Source organism: Salvelinus sp. IW2-2015, linkage group LG16, assembly GCF_002910315.2.
Source record: "Salvelinus sp. IW2-2015 linkage group LG16, ASM291031v2, whole genome shotgun sequence".
NCBI classification, from domain to species: domain Eukaryota; kingdom Metazoa; phylum Chordata; class Actinopteri; order Salmoniformes; family Salmonidae; genus Salvelinus; species Salvelinus sp. IW2-2015.
This window is the reverse complement of record NC_036856.1, coordinates 19,142,137-19,162,482: the sequence shown is the minus strand read 5'-3', so window position 1 is coordinate 19,162,482 and position 20,346 is coordinate 19,142,137.

Genomic DNA, 20,346 nt, shown 5'->3' with positions numbered 1-20,346 from the left:
TTTGTTTAGTTTACTTACCAACATTTAACTATAAATACAGTGAGCCGATACTGTAAACATGAACATATATAAAACAGGGATTATAGCCATTCATGAGACGTAAAGTAACCATTCATGAACAGGCAGGTACTGTTCTTTGATGTGATTGGCATCAAACTTTGTGACTGAGTTTTTTGTTTTCTGAACTGTCTACAACAAAGCTGTTCATTAAACGCTGGTGGCTAAATTGTGCAAATGGTCCTAAATATTGAAATGAAAATGAAAACTCCAGGATTGAAAGAGGGACGAAAATTAGGTATTTTTGGGAAGCTGACAGAAGGAAGCAAACTAGTGTGGTTTCTGCTCAGATCTTCAGAGGAGGAGGAGGCAGCTTCAGTACACACAGTCCCTCCTGCTGAGCTCTGCAGGACAGGAAGCTCTAATACTATCATCTCATCACCAAGGGCCTCCACTGTCCAGGGTTACTGCCTCCCCCGGGCCCATTGTTCCACACACACTCATTCATCCCATTAATCCATCCGCAGGATGAACCTACTCTACAGAGTAGTAGATGCTGGTTCCCGTAGACAAGTCCTCCCTTATTCACCAACATTTATATTATTCCATAACTTAAACCTGGAGTCTAATCATATTCAGCTATACTTTTTTATTGATGTACCTTTCGTCAGGACATGGGAAAGGTAGTAACACAGCAGAGAACTGTCGTGTGGGAATAACAACTGTAATCACGTGTATAAAACCATAGAATCTCCTTCCCCCTGTGTAATATCAGGATAACAATGTGTAATTTGGGTATTTTGATAATGGTTTCTTATAGCATAGATCTTTGTAAAACCTTCAAAAAACAATATGATGATGGCTAATGGTGAGGAGGGTGAGTTTGACAGATGGGTGGGAAAACAGAGCAAGTGGCTCTACTTTGTATAATAAAAGGCCTGGGTGAGTTGAATTACAGTGGGACACAGCTGGATAGCAACACTGTCTGTAAATCATCTAATAAGGGCCTCTCCTTTTGTTTCTTTGAGAAGGTTTCTGAACTTTGCTTCTACAATGTGCTAATGACGAATAAACCAATGCATATACTGTTTAAAAAAAAATACATCTAGCACAGAGGAAACAGTGATATTAAATGGAAATGGTTTTCAAATCAAATACAATTTTATTGGTCACATACACGTGTTTAGCAGATGTTATTGCGGGTGTAGCGAAATGCTTGTGTTTCTACCTCCGAGAGTGCAGTAATATCTAACAAGTAATATCTAACAATTTCACAACAATACACACAATACACACAAATCTAAAGTAAAGGAATGGAATTAAGAATATATGAGTATTTGGACGAGCAATGTCAGAGCGGTATAGACTTAGATACAGTAGAATAGAATACAGTATATACATATGAGATGAGTATTGCAAAATATGTTAACATTATTAAAGTGACTTGTGTTCCATTATTAAAGTGACCAGTGATTTAAAGTCTATGTATATAGGGCAGCAGCCTCTAATGTGCTACTGATGGCTATTTATCAGTCTGATGGCCTTGAGATGGAAGCTGTTTTTTAGTCTCTCAGTCCCAGCTTTGATGCACCTGTACTGACCTCGCCTTCTGGATGATAGTGGGGTGAAATGGCAGTGGCTCGGGTGGTTGTTGTCATTGATGAACTTTTTTTGCCTTCCTGTGACATCGGGTGTTGTAGATGTCCTGGAGGGCAGGTTGTTTGCCTCCGGTGAGGCGTTGGGCAGACCGCACCACCCTCTGGAGAGCCCTGCGGTTACGGGCAGTGCAGTTGCCATATCAGGAGGTGATATAGCCCGACAGGATGCTCTCAATTGGGTGTCTGTAAAAGTTTGTGAGGGTTTTAGGTGCCAAGTCAAATTTCTTCAGCCTCCTGAGATTGAAGAGACTCTGTTCCGCCTTCTTCACCACACTGTCTGTGTGGGTGTACCATTTCAGTTTGTCAGTTTGTCAGTAGCCTCTTAACACCTCCTGCAGTGTGTTATCCAATTAGGCATTGCTGTGACACAAAAGATGAAATGTAAAAGGAGGGAGGTTAGATACACATGATAAAAAGGTTTAGGGTAGTGCTTTAGATTTGCTAATGTCAGGACTGATTGTAAGAAAAGATTGAAAATGAATAGATGGGTGTTGCATTGTCCAACAGTAATAGGAAAACAAAAACACTAAACTAGTTCCTGTGTCTTTTACACATACACCTCAAATCTCAAAACTTTGAAGACTTGCACAACTTGAGACACAGGGTTGGAGAGGTTACTTTCTAAATGTAATCAGTTACAGTTACTATTTACCTGTCCAAAATTGTAATCAGTAATGTAACTTTGGAATTTACCCAAACTCAGTAACGTAATCTGATTACATTCAGTTACTTTTATATTACTTTCCCAATAAGAGGCATTAGAGGAAGACAAAAATGTATTTTACCAATTGAACAACATCTATTGCAGGGTAAATCAATGTTAAAGTTTACATAGCTGGCCATACATGGATGTTACATTTTACTTTATGGGTTGGTTTTGTAGGCTTCTTCTAACCCATCGTTTTCTACTACATATAGTAATACAATTAAATTATATCTTTACATTAATATATATCATTTGTAAGTCCAAAATGGATGTAGCAACTACAGATTGCCCCTTTAAGTCTATCAAAAGTGTGTGAGTTTGAGCATGTGTCCATTAGGCCTATGGATTTTATTTATCAGCAGGAATTAGATTGAGCAATAAAAGTCCCACTTTTATTCCATAGGCTGGGATCCGCACTATGCAGCTGTTGCAAGAGCATATTTTTCACTAGCTGTCCACTGGTTTAAAAATCAATGATTTATAGGCAGCTTAAACTTCTTGAATTCAACCATTATTGGGTTCAAATTCACATTTAGATTTGTGAACAGCCATCCACAGCAACCACAATCCGTAACATGCTGACCACACAGCTCGCATCACGTGCGCGAGCGTTGCAAAATAAATGTACACATACATGTTATTCAATTATTGCACCTAGACTGCTCACGTGCGTCAACGAGCATCTGCGTAGCCAGGCACTAAAACAGAACAAGGTTCTATTTGTGACACTTTAAGCGCTGCAAGTCCCGCCTCTCCCATCTCCTCATTGATTTTTAGGAGCATATACCCACGTGGTCGAATGAAAGATGAACTGAGGTTCACACTCCAATGCAGTTGGTAGTGGTAATGCCTCTTAAAGTTGGTTGCCAACCGCCATATAAAGTCCAAAGAAGAAGAAGCCTGAAGGAGGAGAGATTACTAGAAACAAACTCGGTTTACCCTTTTATCTGTGGATTAATTGTTGGTGTAGAGGACCTTGTGCATTTCAGGTAAAATGTGATTCACATCAATGTGCTATGTAGATATCAATAATAAGTGATATCCGTATCGCTGTAGACTACACTACTGCTGTCATCCTTACCTCCAAGCTTTTATTCAAGTTGGATAATCTTTGGATACCGACAGCAGTCGCACCATTGGAAGACATAGCTTGGACTGTAGCCTACAAAAGCCTATTCCTGCTTTTTTCCCGCAATCCATCAAACACATTTGGTGTGTCATGATAGTGGTCTCTGACTTGGGGTCAGACTAACTCAGGTGGAACAAACTTAAACTTGCGTCTTTTTTCAATGCTGATTTGAATGTCAAACATCCTTTCTGAATTTAAAAGTAATCCTCGAAGTAATCATTTCGTTTTTCAAAAGTATCTGTAATCCGATTACAATATTTTTCCCCGCAACATAACGGATTACAGATACCGTTTTTTGTAATCCCTTACATGTAATGGATTACATGTAATTCGTTACTTCACTACCCTGTTGAGACAACACGTTGTATCTAAAAGCTTCTGCTGTACACTAGTCATATTGTCCAAGATGCAGACGTCCTCATTGAAATGATTTGTAACACATCCTCATGCTATGTCTCCTCTGCCTTTACATCACCTTCACTTAGGTCCATGTATGACATATACCTCGTGTATGAGTAATGCACAGCCTGTAGGATGCATTGATGCTTTATTTTCATACTCCATGCTTGACCCAGATCTGTTTGTACTCTTGCCATGCTCTGCAGCTAATATGTTTTGCATATATTACTCACTGCAACCATCCCCAACAAGCCACCACCAGACCCTCTTTAGCTGTGATCTAGATCTGCAGAGTAATGTCTATTGCAGTAAGAGAGGTATATGTCATACATGGACCTAAGTGAAGGTAATGTAAAGGCAGAGGAGACATAGCATGAGGATGTGTTACAAATCATTTCAATGAGGATCACTGTGCAATAGCTCTTGGCCAGCAGTGGACGATTATGGCCTCATATAAACTACAAGTGTGGCCCTCAAATTATGCTGGAATGAAAGCTTCACTATGTCTTTGGCTGCGTTGAGTGAGGAGGGGTGTGTAATACACAAGTATATGATACAGTGGTTAATGTTTTGACTTTGATTGAATAGCATGTATCTAATGAGTACACCATGCATGCATCTCTCTTCTAAAGGTGCAACATTGAAAAGTAAGTTAGTAACCATCAATTATTTGGTATATAAGTAACAATTCATATTCAGAGGTTCTTGAAATATTCAAAATTCTGAGTTCATAGAAACATTTCAAACCGGCTTGGAGTCAAGGACTAAAGACCATCAGCTGTTAACAGTTTTTATCACATCGCTTCTCCACTTTCCACATATCAGTCTGTTGCTAAGCAACTGTAAAATAAAACAGTAAACCTCAAGTCAGATAACCTCCTACCAATCACCCTCCACTTCATATTCACAGCATAGATATGGGCCTTTCGATTATTACATAGGAGAGGGGCGATTTGAAGGGGAGTGATTATGATGGCATTTTTCACAAGGGACGTACAATTCTATTCAGAAGAAATGTCTTTATAGATGTTTGAAGGCTACATTCTTGATGTAATTCTCTGAATAAAAGTTTGATCAGTTCCTTCATGTGACATAGCTTTGTTCTTCGATGAGATTCTTCCAGGCCTACTGATACCATGCTTGTGGATTATGAAATGAGGTTGTGTAATTTTATAGTATGTCACTATGTGGACATTCATGTTTCATTAGACTTATGTGGCAGGGTGCTGTACTGTTGGTCTGTCACATGGGGATACCTGGGTTGGGTCTGGAATAGCCTATCTTTATTCAGTGTATTCTCGACAATACCATATTAACACTGTAATAATACCCATGTAAATACAGTGTAATTACAGATTATGTGCACATTTCGGACTGTAATAAACTCACATCATTCATTTTATTGTTTTGTGTAAATCATATGCATAATATCTTTAAATGTCTAATTACACAAACAGATAGACTACTGTTGTAGGTACACAGGCTAAAGGCCTCGATAGATGTAATAAATATATATTTTTTCCCAACTCCTTGAGGTGATAAAAAAAAAATATTGCTCAGAAAAGGTCTGCATCATTGAGGATAGATGTCATCATAAATAGGGAATGTAACCATCTGTATCAACAGCCTGCACCCTGTGAGTTCACAATCTGGCTTCCAGTTTATGAACATCGGCGCAGTTATGTTAAAATTCATGTCAATCAAACATATGAGCCAATCCGCGTTGCGTAGGGGTGGGCGCTCCAATTGCCAATGAACCTGTTTGATTGACATTGTAAGTCTGTAGCGCAGCGCATGCTGTGCCCATCGCAGCAAGTGTTACAAAAGGCTGCTATTATATGCAAGCGAAGTATCTAAGTAGATAAATGATTGAGAAATCAAAACACCATTCAAGGAAGTAGCTATACCACATACCTACATTTACTCCGACCGTCACCACCCGAAAGGAAGAATTTGTGCAAGTTTAATTAAGAACGTGACTAAATCGTAAACTAGAGGATTTGACAGAGGGAAAACGACTGCATTTGTTGTGACCTTGTGAAGGTTTAATCAAAATGTACGACCTGCTCAATACGGTAGGTAATTTTTTAAAACACAAGTGTTATGCATGTGCATGTTCTTTCTGCTGCGCAGGAGGCTCGTTACATCATGTAAACTGTACGGGTCCAGTGAGTGCTATAGCCTGCTGTATCTGCATTGTGGAGGAGAAACTACGCCTACCGAATTAGGCAAAAACGTATATGCAGATAAACCCTTCTATTTACTAAAGTGAGTATCTTGGCGCAGGTTTTTTTTATTTTCAATATTTACTGTAACATATAGGCTACTACTGTATACAAGGATACCACTACTCAGCCTGGTTTCATAGACTAGACGTAACAAAGTAAACGAAAATATGGGACGCTAAAAATAGTATGATATGTTATGTTTGGTAAGGTTATATAAGACAGATGGTTACTTAAGGCAAAAACGAAAGTAGGGTGGTTGGTTGGGGTGGATGGGCGGGCGGGCGTTCGTAACATATTTTACGTTTGCAAATTCGTAACATGTAATACGAATTGTACACTGAACAAAAATATAAAGGCAACATATAAAGTGCTGGTACCATGTTTCATGAGCTGAAATAAAAGATCCCGGAAATTTTCCATATGCATATTTCTCTCAAATTCTGTTCACCAATTTGTTTACATCCCTGTTAGTGAGCATTTTATCCTTTGTCAATATAATCCATCCACCTGACAGGTGTGGCATATCAAGAAGCTGATTAAACAGCATGATCATTACACAGGTGCACCTTGTGCTGGGGACAATAAAAGGCCACTCTAAAATGTGCAGTTTTGTAACCCAACATAATGCCACCGATGTATCAAATTTTGAGGGAGTGTGCAATTGGCATGCTGACTGCAGGAATGTCCACCAGAGCTGTTGCCAGAGAATTGAATGTTGGAGGAGTATTTCTGTCTGTAATAAAGCCCTTTTGTGGGGAAAAACTCATTCTGATTGGCTGGGCTTGGCTCCCAAGTGGGTGGGAGTGGGCCTTCCCAGGCCCACCCATGGCTGCACCCCTGTCCAGTCATGGGAAATCCATAGATTAGGGCCTAATTAATTGATTTCAATTGACTGATTTCCTTATATGAACTGTAACTCAACAAAATCTTAGAAATTTTGCATGTTGCATTTATATTTTGTTCAGTATAATTTGTAACATATCATACGAAATGGGGTATGGACATCCACAAATGAATTCATACCATACGAAATGTAACAACTAAATGGACCGTGTCAGATTTACATACAAAATAATACAAAGTGCTCTGAGACCAGGTTGCACTACAACGAATTACACTAGCTTAATTAAAAGCTCCAGCAACACTTAAGTTGCATATGAGTGCTGTCATCCATCGTMAAAGGGCGGTTTGCATTGGTTACATTGCAGGTTACATTGTTGCATGTGAACATATCACCATAAGCTCTTTAGATAGCTTTGCTTATGTGCCCTGAGCTGTGTCTCCTAGGCTAATACTGGAGTGCATGCCTATACAGACTTTCCCTCATCCCCACTATGCCAAGTCCATCCATGCTGACTCTCTAAAAACACCATTCACAGTGCTGTGTAAAGCTGCTGATGCCTAACATCAAAGAGACTGAGTAATGAGGGAGAATATGAGGGGAACAAAATAATAGAATTCGTCAGCAACATCCATATGTAAAATGTATGCACAAATGACTGTAAGTCGCTTTGGATAAAAGCTTCTGCTAAACAACATATATTATCAGGCTGTGTTCAAGTAGGCTAAGGTTATTAAAGGATTGATTGGAAACTACTCTGTCATCTTATGTCATCCATTTTGTGTATGGTTTGTGTTTGGCCACTTTCTTGACTATCACTAGTACTTTTATACTAGTACAGCTGAGACTTGAGTACACATACCTCCTGTACTGAATGGACTTCATGCCTCAAACTCACACTGAGCATCCATTTTACACTCAGCTCTCTTTAGCCGATTGCTGCCAGAAGAAAATAGTTGCCATGGAATACCCAACCCAAGCACTCGGCCGAATACCAATGATCCTCTAAAAAGTTTGCTATAACTTTTTTGCCCTTGTAAGAAATGTATTTCTCCAGAAGAACCTTCTGTTTGACACTAGCTGACCTAAGCTATTTTCTTCTAGGGAGAGGGGTCCTCCATGTCCTTGCCAGCTCAGCTGGGTTCTATAGGGTTACTGAGGCTAAGATATCACTCACAGGCCAGAGCACAAATCAAAAGGCAATGGATAGAATTATACCAATGAAACAAAATCTGTCAATACAGGTTGTTTTGCTAATTACATTGGTAGTAGCCTAGTTGGTCACTGAACATGATATGGCATATTTTTAAACCTGAGAAACGGACCCTTATTTGGAAAATCTGCCAGCTACTAAAGCAGGTACCAATGTGTAAGATAGTGGACCTTAGGTGGTCTTATCAGGGTGTGCGAAGAATCACGAGTCAGACGAAATCAGGTGCAAAATGGAGATATATTTACAGGCGCTATAAGGGCACAAGGCGAGACCCAGATGGTTTGAGTCTTAATATATATTAAACAATCCAAAAAGGGTAGGCAAGAGAATGGTCGTGGACAGGCAAAAGGTCAAAACCAGTTCAGAGTCCAGGAGGTACAGAGTGGCAGGCAAGCTCGAGGTCAGGGCAGGCAGAATGGTCAGGCAGGCGGGTACGGAGCCCAGAAAACAAGCAAGGGTCAAAAACCGGGAGGACTAGCAAAAGAGAATCGAAGCAGGAGTACGGGAAAAACGCTGGTTGACTTGAAAAATATATAAGACGAACTGGCACAGAGAGACAGGAAACAGGGATACATACACCAGGGATAATAAGCAACACCTGGAGGGGGTGGAGACAATCACAAGACAGGTGAAACAGATCAGGGTGTGACAGGCACAGAAGATGAGCGGGATCCATGGATATTTACACGACATTGGTGAACACCGACATATTAACGTAGACCTTCCAAATAACATATAATAACTTAAATGGCCAATCAAATCAAATTAACCTTTTCCCAATGCAAAAACGAATCATGAAATTAAATAGGGCCAATTATTCTGTGTGCTGAAAAAAGCACCGGTGGTAGTATGTAATACAATCTCATCTTCAAGCAGTGCAGGTCAATATCATTCCCTGATACCTCTGCAAATAATGGATGTCCATTTTTCATTTCATGTATTAAACATGTTTTGATATTAGCCTTATGAAAGGTATAAATGTTCATGTTTTCCATTAGTGCCCTAAGGAGTGTACAGTATTAGGATGGCCTGTTGAGATCTATATGGCCCAATTACTAAGATCTGAAATCCATTAATGAGGTTATTTAAGTCATGCTAAATGCTATCATATTACTTCCTTGTCAATAATGACTTAGACAGAGACCTTGAATGTTTTATATCCGTGCATTATTGCTGTACACTGCGTGTACCTCAGCCATGTTATTGGAACAAACATAAAGACAACAACATAATCTTGTTGTGGAAAAGACTCTTTTCACTGTGTTTCCTTAGAAACTTCATTCTCTGGTTTCTCCACTGTTCTAATAGCCTTGGGTTCTATCCACCAGACGGACTATGGAATGGAGTTGCGCCCTCTGGCTCAGAGAGATTTTGTTTTCCGTCCTGCGGACCTTTCCTCCTCTCCTGGGTGGAATTGGGGTTTGTTGCTGAGGTGGTGTTGAGTAAATTAAAGATTTGTTCTAGTGAGATTGGCTCAATGTCAAATTTACCCTCTCAGCACCAAGCCTTTCTTTTTGAACACTGTAATAAATGAAGAGCCATCCGTTATCGCTCTCTCACTGCTCTGGATGCAATCATATCTGATGTTCATGCCTTTATCCACACAACAAATAAATATATATTTTTGAGGATAGCACAGCAATCTAATCAGGCTGCCTTATACTTACGCTCTCGGTGGATTCGTGACCTTCCCTCAGTCAAGTTATATTGTTCGTCTCCTTGCCTTTATTATGATATAGACCTAGGTTGCACGGCAACCAACACTGACTCCTTTCTTTTGGAAGCTAATGATTCGTGAGTTCAGCTATACACTCCTACTGTTCTAATGCAACAAAATGTGGCAGGTTTCTCAGGTGAACGCATTGCTACGGAAACATGATATTTTTTTTGTTTTGGTTGATTCTTCTTTCAAGCTATCAAGCATAGATTTTCTCAACTTCTCTCAACCTCAGCCCACAAACAGAATACTTTCATCTGACAGAACCGAGCCAGTGCATAGACATTGCTCTTAAAATCACTGTCACTTTTCAAGCAATACATTTTTTGTCCAGTATATTGAGTATAAATTGATGTTTCATGCAGGTATCCTTAGTTTCCACTTTCATTTTATCCAAGCTTTGATCATTTTGATGTCATTCCTGAACCAAAAGAATGTGTGCTAACTTGGCAGTATGTGAATTCATCTCCAGTTATTCTGAGGGATGATATCCATGCCTTGGAGGGTATGATGATTCTCCTGCAGAAGGTCACATCCTTGGATTGTTTTTCTTCTTCAAAGTCATTGGAGAGAGCCAGTAGATCTGGCTACTAGCCGAGAAGAAGCACTAATCTGGTTATCTGCTATCTGGAGAAAGATAGACACACATAGTACATATTTTTTTAAATAATCAAGAATTCTGTAACAATGCAAAGTATGAGGAGGACAACGTGTCAGCTTTCTGCTTAAGACTCTGGTTTCATTGGCTCTGACCTTGGTTATAATAACACATGAAAGACAGAGATGCAATACCGTAGCTAGATGTGACCTTTTTCTTGTTGACCTTGAATGATAGTTTTCGCGTTTTCTGAGTTTATGTGTCAGAAAACTGTACGTTTTTATTTAATTATCGTCTTACCATCTCTGTTATTGTCTAAAAAGTTTATGCCTTAGCATTCTAAAGACACAAAGTACTTTATTTGGTGATAAAAAACATTATTGTTCTTTTCCTTTATATCTTTTTCAATTAGTCATTTTCCAACCCTCATTAAAATCACTGTTTGTCATTGAGTGGGTGTGTGTGTGTGTCATCATTATTCATTCAAGATCTTGGCATCTCGCCATCTCCGTTTACATAAGTAAGACAATGAAGCAATCATATTCTACCTTCTAGTAAATGCCCATGAGGCTCATTGCTGTCTCTGTATACTGTATACCCTTTGGACTAAAACATTTCAGATTTGTTGTGTTATTTTAGAAGTCATGGTGGATCCAGCTGTAAGAGGACGCATTTGGGAAAGACAAGCTGAATGTCTGCCAATGCAGTGTGGTATTCATCACTCCTGCCAGCCGTTACTCAGTAGGACCTGTCTTTATCATGAGATAGATGACAAGCATTAGGACATGACTAAATATATGACTCTGAAGCTTTTTCATTCTCTTCAACCCAGTGGTTATTCCCCACAATACCTCAACAGATTAATATAGTGATGGCAATCATGACTTTGAATAGGGAACATACAGTGCATTCGGAAAGTATTCAGACCACTTTACTTCCCCCCCTCTTCAATCTACACACAATACCCCATAATGACAAAGCAAAAACAGGTTTTTAGACATTTTTTGCAAATATATAAAATAAAATAAACTGAAATATCACATTTACATAAGTATTCAGACCCTTCAGTCAGTACTTTGTTGAAGCACCTTTGGCAGCGATTACAGCCTCGAGTCTTCTTGGGTATGATGCTACAAGCTTGGCACACCTGTATTATTCTCTGCTCTGTCAGGTTGGATGGGGAGCGTCGCTGCACAGCTATTTTCAGGTCTCTCCAGAGATGTTTGATCGGGTTCTGTCTGGGCCACTCAAGGACATTCAGAGACTTGGCCCGAAGCCACTCCTGCGTTGTCTTGGCTGTGTGCTTTGGGTCGTTGTCCTGTTGGAAGGTGAACCAACAGTCTGAGGTCCTGAGCTCTCTGGAGCAGGTTTTCATCAAGAGTCTCTCTGTACTTTGCTCCGTTCATCTTTCTCTCAATCTTGACTAGTCTCCCAGTCCCTGACGCTGAAAAACATCCCCACAGCATGATGCTGCCACCACCATGCTTCACCGTAGGGATGGTGCCAGGTTTCCTCCAGACATGATGCATGGCATTCAGGCCGAAGAGTTCAATCTTGGTTTCATCAGACCAGATAATCTTGTTTTTCATGGTCTGAGTCCTTTAGGTGCCTTTTGGCAAACTCCACGCGGGCTGTCATGTGCCTTTTACTGAGGAGTGGCTTCCGTCTGGCCACTCTACCATAAAGGCCTGATTGGTGGAGTGCTGCAGAGATGGTTGTCCTTCTGGAAGGTTCTCCCATCTCCACAGAGAAACTCTGGAGCTCTGTCAGAGTGACCATCAGGTTCTTGGTCACCTCCCTGGACAAGGCCCTTCTCCCCCGATTGCTCAATTTGGCCGGGCGGCCAACTCTATGAAGTGTCTTGGTGATTCCAAACTTCTTCCAATAAGAATAATGGAGGCCACTGTGTTCTTGGGGACCTTCAATGCTGCACACATCTTTTGGTACCCTTCCCCAGATCTGTGCCTCGACACAATCCTGTCTTGGAGCGCTACGGACAATTCCTTCAATCTCATGGCTTGGTTTTTGTTCTGACATTTATTGTCAACTGTGGGACCTTATATAGACAGGTGTGTGCCTTTCCAAATCATGTTTTACCACATTTGGACTCCAATCAAGTTGTAGAAACACCTCAAGGATGATCAATGGAAGCAGGATGCACCTGAGTGTAATTTCGAGTCTCATACTTACTGAATACTTACGTAAATACGTTTTCCTACATTTGCAAAACATTCTGAAAACCTGTTTTCACTTAGTCATGATGGGGTATTGTGTGTAGATTGATGAGAAGAACCCAAAAAAGTATCAATTTTAGAATAAGGCTGTAACGTAACAAAATGTGGAAAAAGTCAATGGGTCTGAATACTTCCGAATGCACTGAGACACAGTGGAGGAATCTGATATGTGCTGAGGCTGAGCACTACGGTCTGGTACTGCTACTGTCTGTGAGATGTCACCTTCCAGCTGGGATCTGCAAGGAAAGGAGGATATGGCTGTGAGACAGGGCTGGTTTGGATTGGGCCCGGGAACTGGGAGTGGACTGCCTTAATAAAGCCAATCAGATGAAAGTAGGTCCTCTGTTATCTAGGTCACTATGGCCTAAATTTATTCATCCCATGGAATAGCTTGACTGTGATTTTCCCATTCTGTTTCATCACAAAGTGATGGGCAAAGGAAGTTTTATATCCAGTATACGCTCAATATGACCAAAGACAAAACGCCTTATGTGAGCATTAGCCACCCCTGCTGTTGCACCATCTTCTCTTGGATTATGAAAAGATTTTGTTCAGAACAGAGAACTGTGTGTGGGTTTTAACCTGTAGCAGGCTATTCCAGCACAATCTCAGTGGGTCACCTTTGGTCTGCCCACAGCACTCTTAGCATCAGTTCTGGTTTTCAAGTTTCTCTTGTCTTTTGACTAAGGTTTAAGGAATTGCAGAGAGAGTTCACATGATGTGTTAATGAAAAATGTCATATCTTGTGACAACACAGACAAACTGCCTTCAGATTTATATTCTGTTTGTCATTGCTTTCATCTCAAGGTGATAGTATTGTAGAGGGTGGAGTGATGATGGATGAAAGACAGTTCAGCAACACTGATAAATGATTCAATAAGTCAAGGTTCCTCATACTCTCCCTTCAAGATGAACAGAAGCTTTCTGGAAGAGGAATTGCACTCAGTCTAAATATAGTTTGCCCTGCCTTGATGGAGCTTCATCTTGTCATTAAAAAACTGTCCCTCAGCCTGGCTGCTCCCTGTTCCTGTCCCTTACGCAAGCGCCACCTGCTGGTAGAGCAGTGAGTTATAGAAAGCCACAGTGCCTTGGCCTCAGGGAAAATATATAATATCATCCACAAGTAATCATGCACAGTAGACAAACAGGGAAAGGTCCTTTACTTGATGCTATTGATAAGTATATGTCTTTATTAAGCTTTACAGTCCAATGTCTTGTGACACATTTACTGTAGGCACATTTCTTAGACAAAAAAGATTTGTGGAAGCCCCTTCCAGACTTCCACAACAAATGTTTGGTTAGGAGACAATAAACTTTTTGGGTTTGAACAAACTGTTTTATATTAAGCAAACTGTAGAAGGTTCATGAAAATGTTATGGCAATGAAATGGTTTGATCAACCTTTGTAACTTCGTTCAGTGATCTTTAAGCCAACTTAACATGTATCTTTAGACATATTTTCCTTGTAATAGAGATTCACCATGTTCTCACCTTAAGAGTAACGATGTCAAATAGCCTATTGCCTGACATAGAAGTGCCCCCATTTTTGGGGAGACATTTTTCTGGCTACGGTACCTCATTAGACTATTGGCGAGGCCCAATTACCACTGTGTGTAGTCAGGCCAGCAAATTACTTCCCTTCACACTTTAGAAGGGCTCTGCACAAGTTGCCAGTGCGCTGGCCACCTCTTCTGGTCACCATAGCAACAACGTATTGATCAACACAGCCGCCTCTTCCGGTCACCATAGCAACAACGTATTGATCACCACATAATAACGTGTTATTTAGTCATATTGTATGTAGTGGGGATGTATTCTAACATTCTGTCCCTTATTTACAGTAATAGAGTTGTTTACTCTAGTCTAGTGAGACAGGATTTACAAGCTAACACAAGCCCAGCTGTATGCTGTTGCGTTGTTTGTGAGGGGGGGGAGAAGAGTGATATGAATGATGAAGGGAGATGAGTATGAGGTAGCCTCTAGCTCATTGAGCTTGCAGGCTTAACTTCCCACTTGTACTTTTCATTGCTCTATGCTAGTCTACCAACGGTCGTATAATTAGCAGCAGATATCTGCAAAGGTTTCCATGGTGCGCATCATCTGTGCGAGAGAGGGGATGGAGAAGAAAGAGCACAAAGCCACACACACCTACGCCAATCCCAGCACAGGACAAGAGAGAGAGAATCTACTTACACTCCTCCGCACGTGCTCTCAACACCTTGTATATCAATTTAACCCCTTTTTAATATATCCTCACACAGTTTTCCTCCAGTATCCACACTGGCTCAGTGAGTACACAGCAACAGGATCTCCTCATCTGACTCAAATTGTGGACTACATTACGATATATCGCCTGACTAGCATTCCGATGATTGCTATCTAATACTTCATATCAGAGAAAAAAGAACCACAAGCTGCGTTGTGCCAAACTTTACACTGTGCGTATGACTGAGAACACATACCCTCGTTTAGAGTGAGCTAGCTTCTCTAATGGTCGTCTGAGGAGAGTGTGTAATGCTTTTGTACTTGTGGGCTCACTGATTCCATATGGGAGTGTCATGTTGAGGTTCCCGAGCCGGTGCCGTTGACTGCTTTGACTGGGTAGGTCAGGTATACTAGAACAGCCATCTCCACTCTCTGCTCCTCCAAGCACATCGCTGCAGCTCTCAGCTTGTCCCCCATGACGCGCTTTAGCTTGTAACAGAGCCGGGTGTCTGCACTCTAACAAGTACCAGGTTACCCCTACAGCCACCGTTCCGACGAGAGCAGCAAGCCAGAGCGACCCTGCTGCGGGAGAGCAGATAGAGAGCAAGGAGAGCCCTGATGCAGGATGGGAAACGCTGTGTGTATGATAGTGTGTGAGAGAGATGAGAAAGGAGAGAGAGAGAGAGAGAAGAGAAGAGAAGAGAGAGAGAAGATAGGGAGAAGAGAGAGAGGAGAGAGAGAGAGACGAGAGAGAGAGCAGGAGAGAGAGAGAGTGAGAGGAAGAGAGAGAAGGCAGACGAAGAGAAGACGCAATGTACCTGACAAAGACAAACCACGTAGTGCACAGAGAGAGAGAGAGAGAGAGAGAGAGAGAGAGAGAGAGAGAGAGAGAGAGAGAGAGAGATATTCTGTATTCAGCATCAGTTCCCTATTCCGCTGTGCTCTGCTCTGGGCACACGGCTTGTGGTGCGCTGCTGCAGAGGGTAACCAGAGCTACACTCATCTCCCACAGCATGAGCCTCTCTCCCAGGCCTGGAAACCACAGAATGTATGGTTCTGAAACATGACATATACCCAAATTTGTCATATTACCCACACTCTTAGATTTTTTTATTTTTATTTAACCTTTATTCAACCAGGTAGGCCAGTTGAGAACAAGTTGTCATCTACAACTGTGACCTGGCCAAGATAAAGCAAAGCAGTGCGACACAAACAACAACACAGAGTTACACATGGAATAAACAAACGTACAGTCAATAACACAACAGAAACAAATCTGTATACAGTGTGTGCAAATGAGGTAAGATTAGGGAGGTAAGGCAATAGATAGGCCGTAGTGGTGAAGTAATTACAATTTAGCAATTAAACACTGGAGTGATAGATGTGCAGAAGATGAATGTGCAAGTAGAGATACTGGGGTGCAAAGGAGCAAAAAAAAAATAACATGGGGATGTGTCACGCGGAATGACACTGGAGAGACGAAGCAGGTACGGGAGTAAACATTTAATAAATAACTGAAATAACACGAGACAGGAACAGCGTCAAGAACTAAAACTAAAGACAAAAACAATCAATGCAGCAGCAGGGAACTGACAAATATAGGGGAGGAAATAAACAGGAGATAAGTGAGTCCAGGTGAGTCCAATAACGCTGATGTGAGTGACGAAGGAGGGCAGGTGTGAGTGATGGATGGCAGGAGCGTGTGATGCAGGGTAATCTGGCGCCCTCAAGCGCCAGGGGAAGGGAAGAGCGGGAGCAGACGTGACAGGATGGGGTAGTTGGATGGGCTATTTACAGATGCAGTGATCTGTGAGCTGCTCTGACAGCTGATGCTTAAAGTTAGTGAGGGAGATATGAGTCTCCAGCTTCAGTGATTTTTGAAATTCGTTCCAGTCATTGGCAGCAGAGAACTGTAAGGAAAGGCGGCCAAAGGAGGAATAGGCTTTGGGGGTGACCAGTGAAATATACCTGCTGGAGCGCGTGCTACGGGTGGGTGCTGCTATGGTGACCAGTGAGCTGAGATAAGGCGGGGCTTTACTTAGCAAAGACTTATAGGTGGCCTGTGGGTTTGGTGACGAATATGAAGCGAGGTCCAGCCAATGAGAGCATACAGATCGCTGTGGTGAGTAGTATATGGGGCTTTGGTAACAAAAAACTGTGATAGACTGCATCCAGTTTGCTGAGTAGAATGTTGGAGGGTATTTTGTAAATGACATCGCCGAAGTCAAGGATCGGTAGGATGGTCAGTTTTACGAGGGTATGTTTGGCAGCATGAGTGAAGGATGCTTTGTTGCGAAATAGGAAGCCGATTCTAGATTTAATTTTGGATTGGAGATGCTTAATGTGAGTCTGGAAGGAGAGTTTACAGTCTAACCAGACACCTAGGTATTTGTAATTGTCCACATATTCTAAGTCAGAACCGTCCAGAGCAGTGATCCTGGATGGGCGGGCAGGTGCGGGCAGCGATCAGTTGAACAGCATGCATTTAGTTTTACTTGCATTTAAGAGCAGTTGGAGGCCACGGAAGGAGAGTTGTATAGCATTGAAGCTTGTCTGGAGGTTTGTTAACACAGTGTCCAAAGAAGGGCCAGAAGTATACAGAATGATGTCGTCTGCGTAGAGGTTGATCAGAGAATCACCAGCCGCAAGAGCGACATTATTGATGTATTCAGAGAAAAGAGACGGCCCGAGAATTGAACCCTGTGGCACCCCTATAGAGACTGCCAGAGGTCCTGCCAGAGCCCCTCCGATTTGACACACTGAACTCTGTCTGAGAAGTAGTTGGTGAACCAGGCGAGGCAGTCATTTGAGAAACCAAGGCTGTTGAGTCTGCCGATAAGCATGTGGGGATTGACAGAGTCGAAAGCCTTGGCCAGGTCAATGAACCTAAAAGGGTTCTTCAGCTGTCCCCATAGGAGAACCCTTTGAAGAACCCTTTTTGGTTCCAGATAGAACTCTATTGGGTTCTATGTAGAACCCTTTCCCATGGAACCCAAAATACATGGAACCCAAAATAGTTCTACCTGAAACCCAAAAGGATTCTACCTGAACCAAAAAGGGTTCTCCTATGGCGACAGCAGAAGAACCCTTTTAGAACCTTTTTTTCTAAGAGTGCACATCTCTTTCAAGATTGAACAGCTTTAGTGCTGTGAATAAGGAGCTGAATATGACAATCCACACTATATGTGACTTTTGGAGATTTGGGGATTGATCTACCCATAGCCTGGCAGTGGTTGTTTCATGTAACCCATTTGTAGATTATGTCCTGTATTGTAGATGTACATCAAGCTTGAGTGGGTTACGTAGCAAGGTAAAGCATCCCTCCGTCTTCCAATTTACAGCTCCTTAATACAGCACTCCAGAGCCTGGCCCGCTGTGGGAGGAGATGTGTGGGAGGACATGTGAGTGGAATACACACTGATGCCGGAGTCCCCTCCAATTGCTCTCTCTCTTTCTCTCTCACACACACTCTCTCTCTCTCTCTCTCCTTATATCGATCTCTCCCTGTCTCTCTCTCTCTCTCTCTTCATTCCTTTTTATTGGTGTGCAGATTGAGTAGGGTGGCCTCCATCATAATGTTGCTGAAACAACAGGAGTGGTGTAAATTCCTTATCGGAGGCTCAATACTCACAGATCACTCAAATATTCACACTAGAGCAGGATGTACATAGATAACGGCGAGCTTCGGCTGCCCTGCAATGTCTTTCAATAGGAATCGTTTGAGGGAATAGAATAGAATATTTTATTTGTGAGCAGTTGCTTTTCTGCATTCACTAATACTGGGAAAAGTTAACAAAACATCACACTGGGCACACACTAGTTGAATCAATGTTGTTTGGACATTATTTCAATGAAGTGGAATAGACATTGAATTGACGTCTGTGCTGCTTCCATCAATACAATACGTTACCTGTAATTGTGCATCTACAGTTGAAGTGGGAAGTTTACATACACCTTAGCCAAATACGTTTAAACTCAGTTTTTCACAATTCCTGACATTTAATCCGAGTAAAAATTCCCTGTTTTAGGTCAGTTAGGATCACCACTTTATTTTAAGAATGTGAAATGTTCAAGATTAATCTAGAGAATTGATTTATTTCAGCTTATTTTCTTCATCACATTCCAGTGGGTCAGAAATTACATACACTCAATAGTATTTGGTAGCATTGCCTTTAAATTGCTAACGGGTTAAACGTTTCGGGTAGCCTTCCACAAGCTTTCAAATAAATTTGTGAATATTTGGCCCATTCTCCTGACAAGCTGTGTAAACTGAGTCAGTTGTAGGCCTCCTCGCTCGCACAGTTTTTCAGTTCCCTACACATTTTCTATAGGATGGAAGTCAGGCTTGTGATGGCCACTTTCAATCCTTGACTCTGTTGTCCTTAAGCATTTTGCCACAACTTTGGAAGTATACTTGGTCATTGTCATTGGAAGACCCATCGACCAAGCTTTAACTTCCTGACTGATGTCTGAGAAGTTGCTTCATATTATCCACATAATTTTCCGCCTCATGATGCCATCTATTTTGTGAATGCACCAGTCCTCCTGCAGCAAAGCACCCCCACAACATGATGCTGACACCCCCGTGCTTCACGATTGGGATGGTGTTCTTCGGCTTGCAAGCCTCCCCCTTTTCCTCCAAACATAACAATTGTCATTACGGCCAAAACAGTTCTATTTTTGTTTCATCAGACCAGAGGACATTTCTCCAAAAAGTACGATCTTTGTCCCCCATGTCCAGTTGCAAACCGTAGTCTGCTTTTTTTATGGCGGTTTTAGAGCAGTGGCTTCTTCCTTGCTGAGCGCCTTTTCGGGTTATGTCGATATAGGACTCGTTTTACTGTGGATATAGATACTTTTGTACCTGTTTCCTCCAGCATCTTCACAAGGTCCTATATGTTGTTCTGGATTGATTTGCACTTTCGCACCAAAATATCGTTCATCTCTAGGAAACAGAACGCGTCTCCTTCCTGAGCGGTATGTCCCATGGGTTTATACTTGCATACTATTGTTTGTAACAGATGAACGTGGTACCTTCAGGTGTTGGAAATTGCTCCTAAGGATGAACCAGACTTGTGGAGGTCTACAATTTTTTTCCTGAGGTCTTGGCTGATTTCTTTAGATTTCCCATGATGTCAAGCAAAGAGAACTAAGTTTGAAGGTAGGCCTTGAAATACATCCACAGGTACACCTCCAATTGACCAAATGATGTCAATTTAAGTTTACAATTGGCTCATTCATCCCCCTCCTCTCCCCTGTAACTATTCCCCAGTCGTTGCTGCAAATGAGAACGTGTTCTCAGTCAACTTATCTGTAAAATAACGGTAAAATATAAAAAAAAAAAAATAAAAATTAACCTATCAGAAGTTTCTAAAGCCATGACATAATTTCTGGAATTTTCCAAGCTGTTTAAAGGCACAGT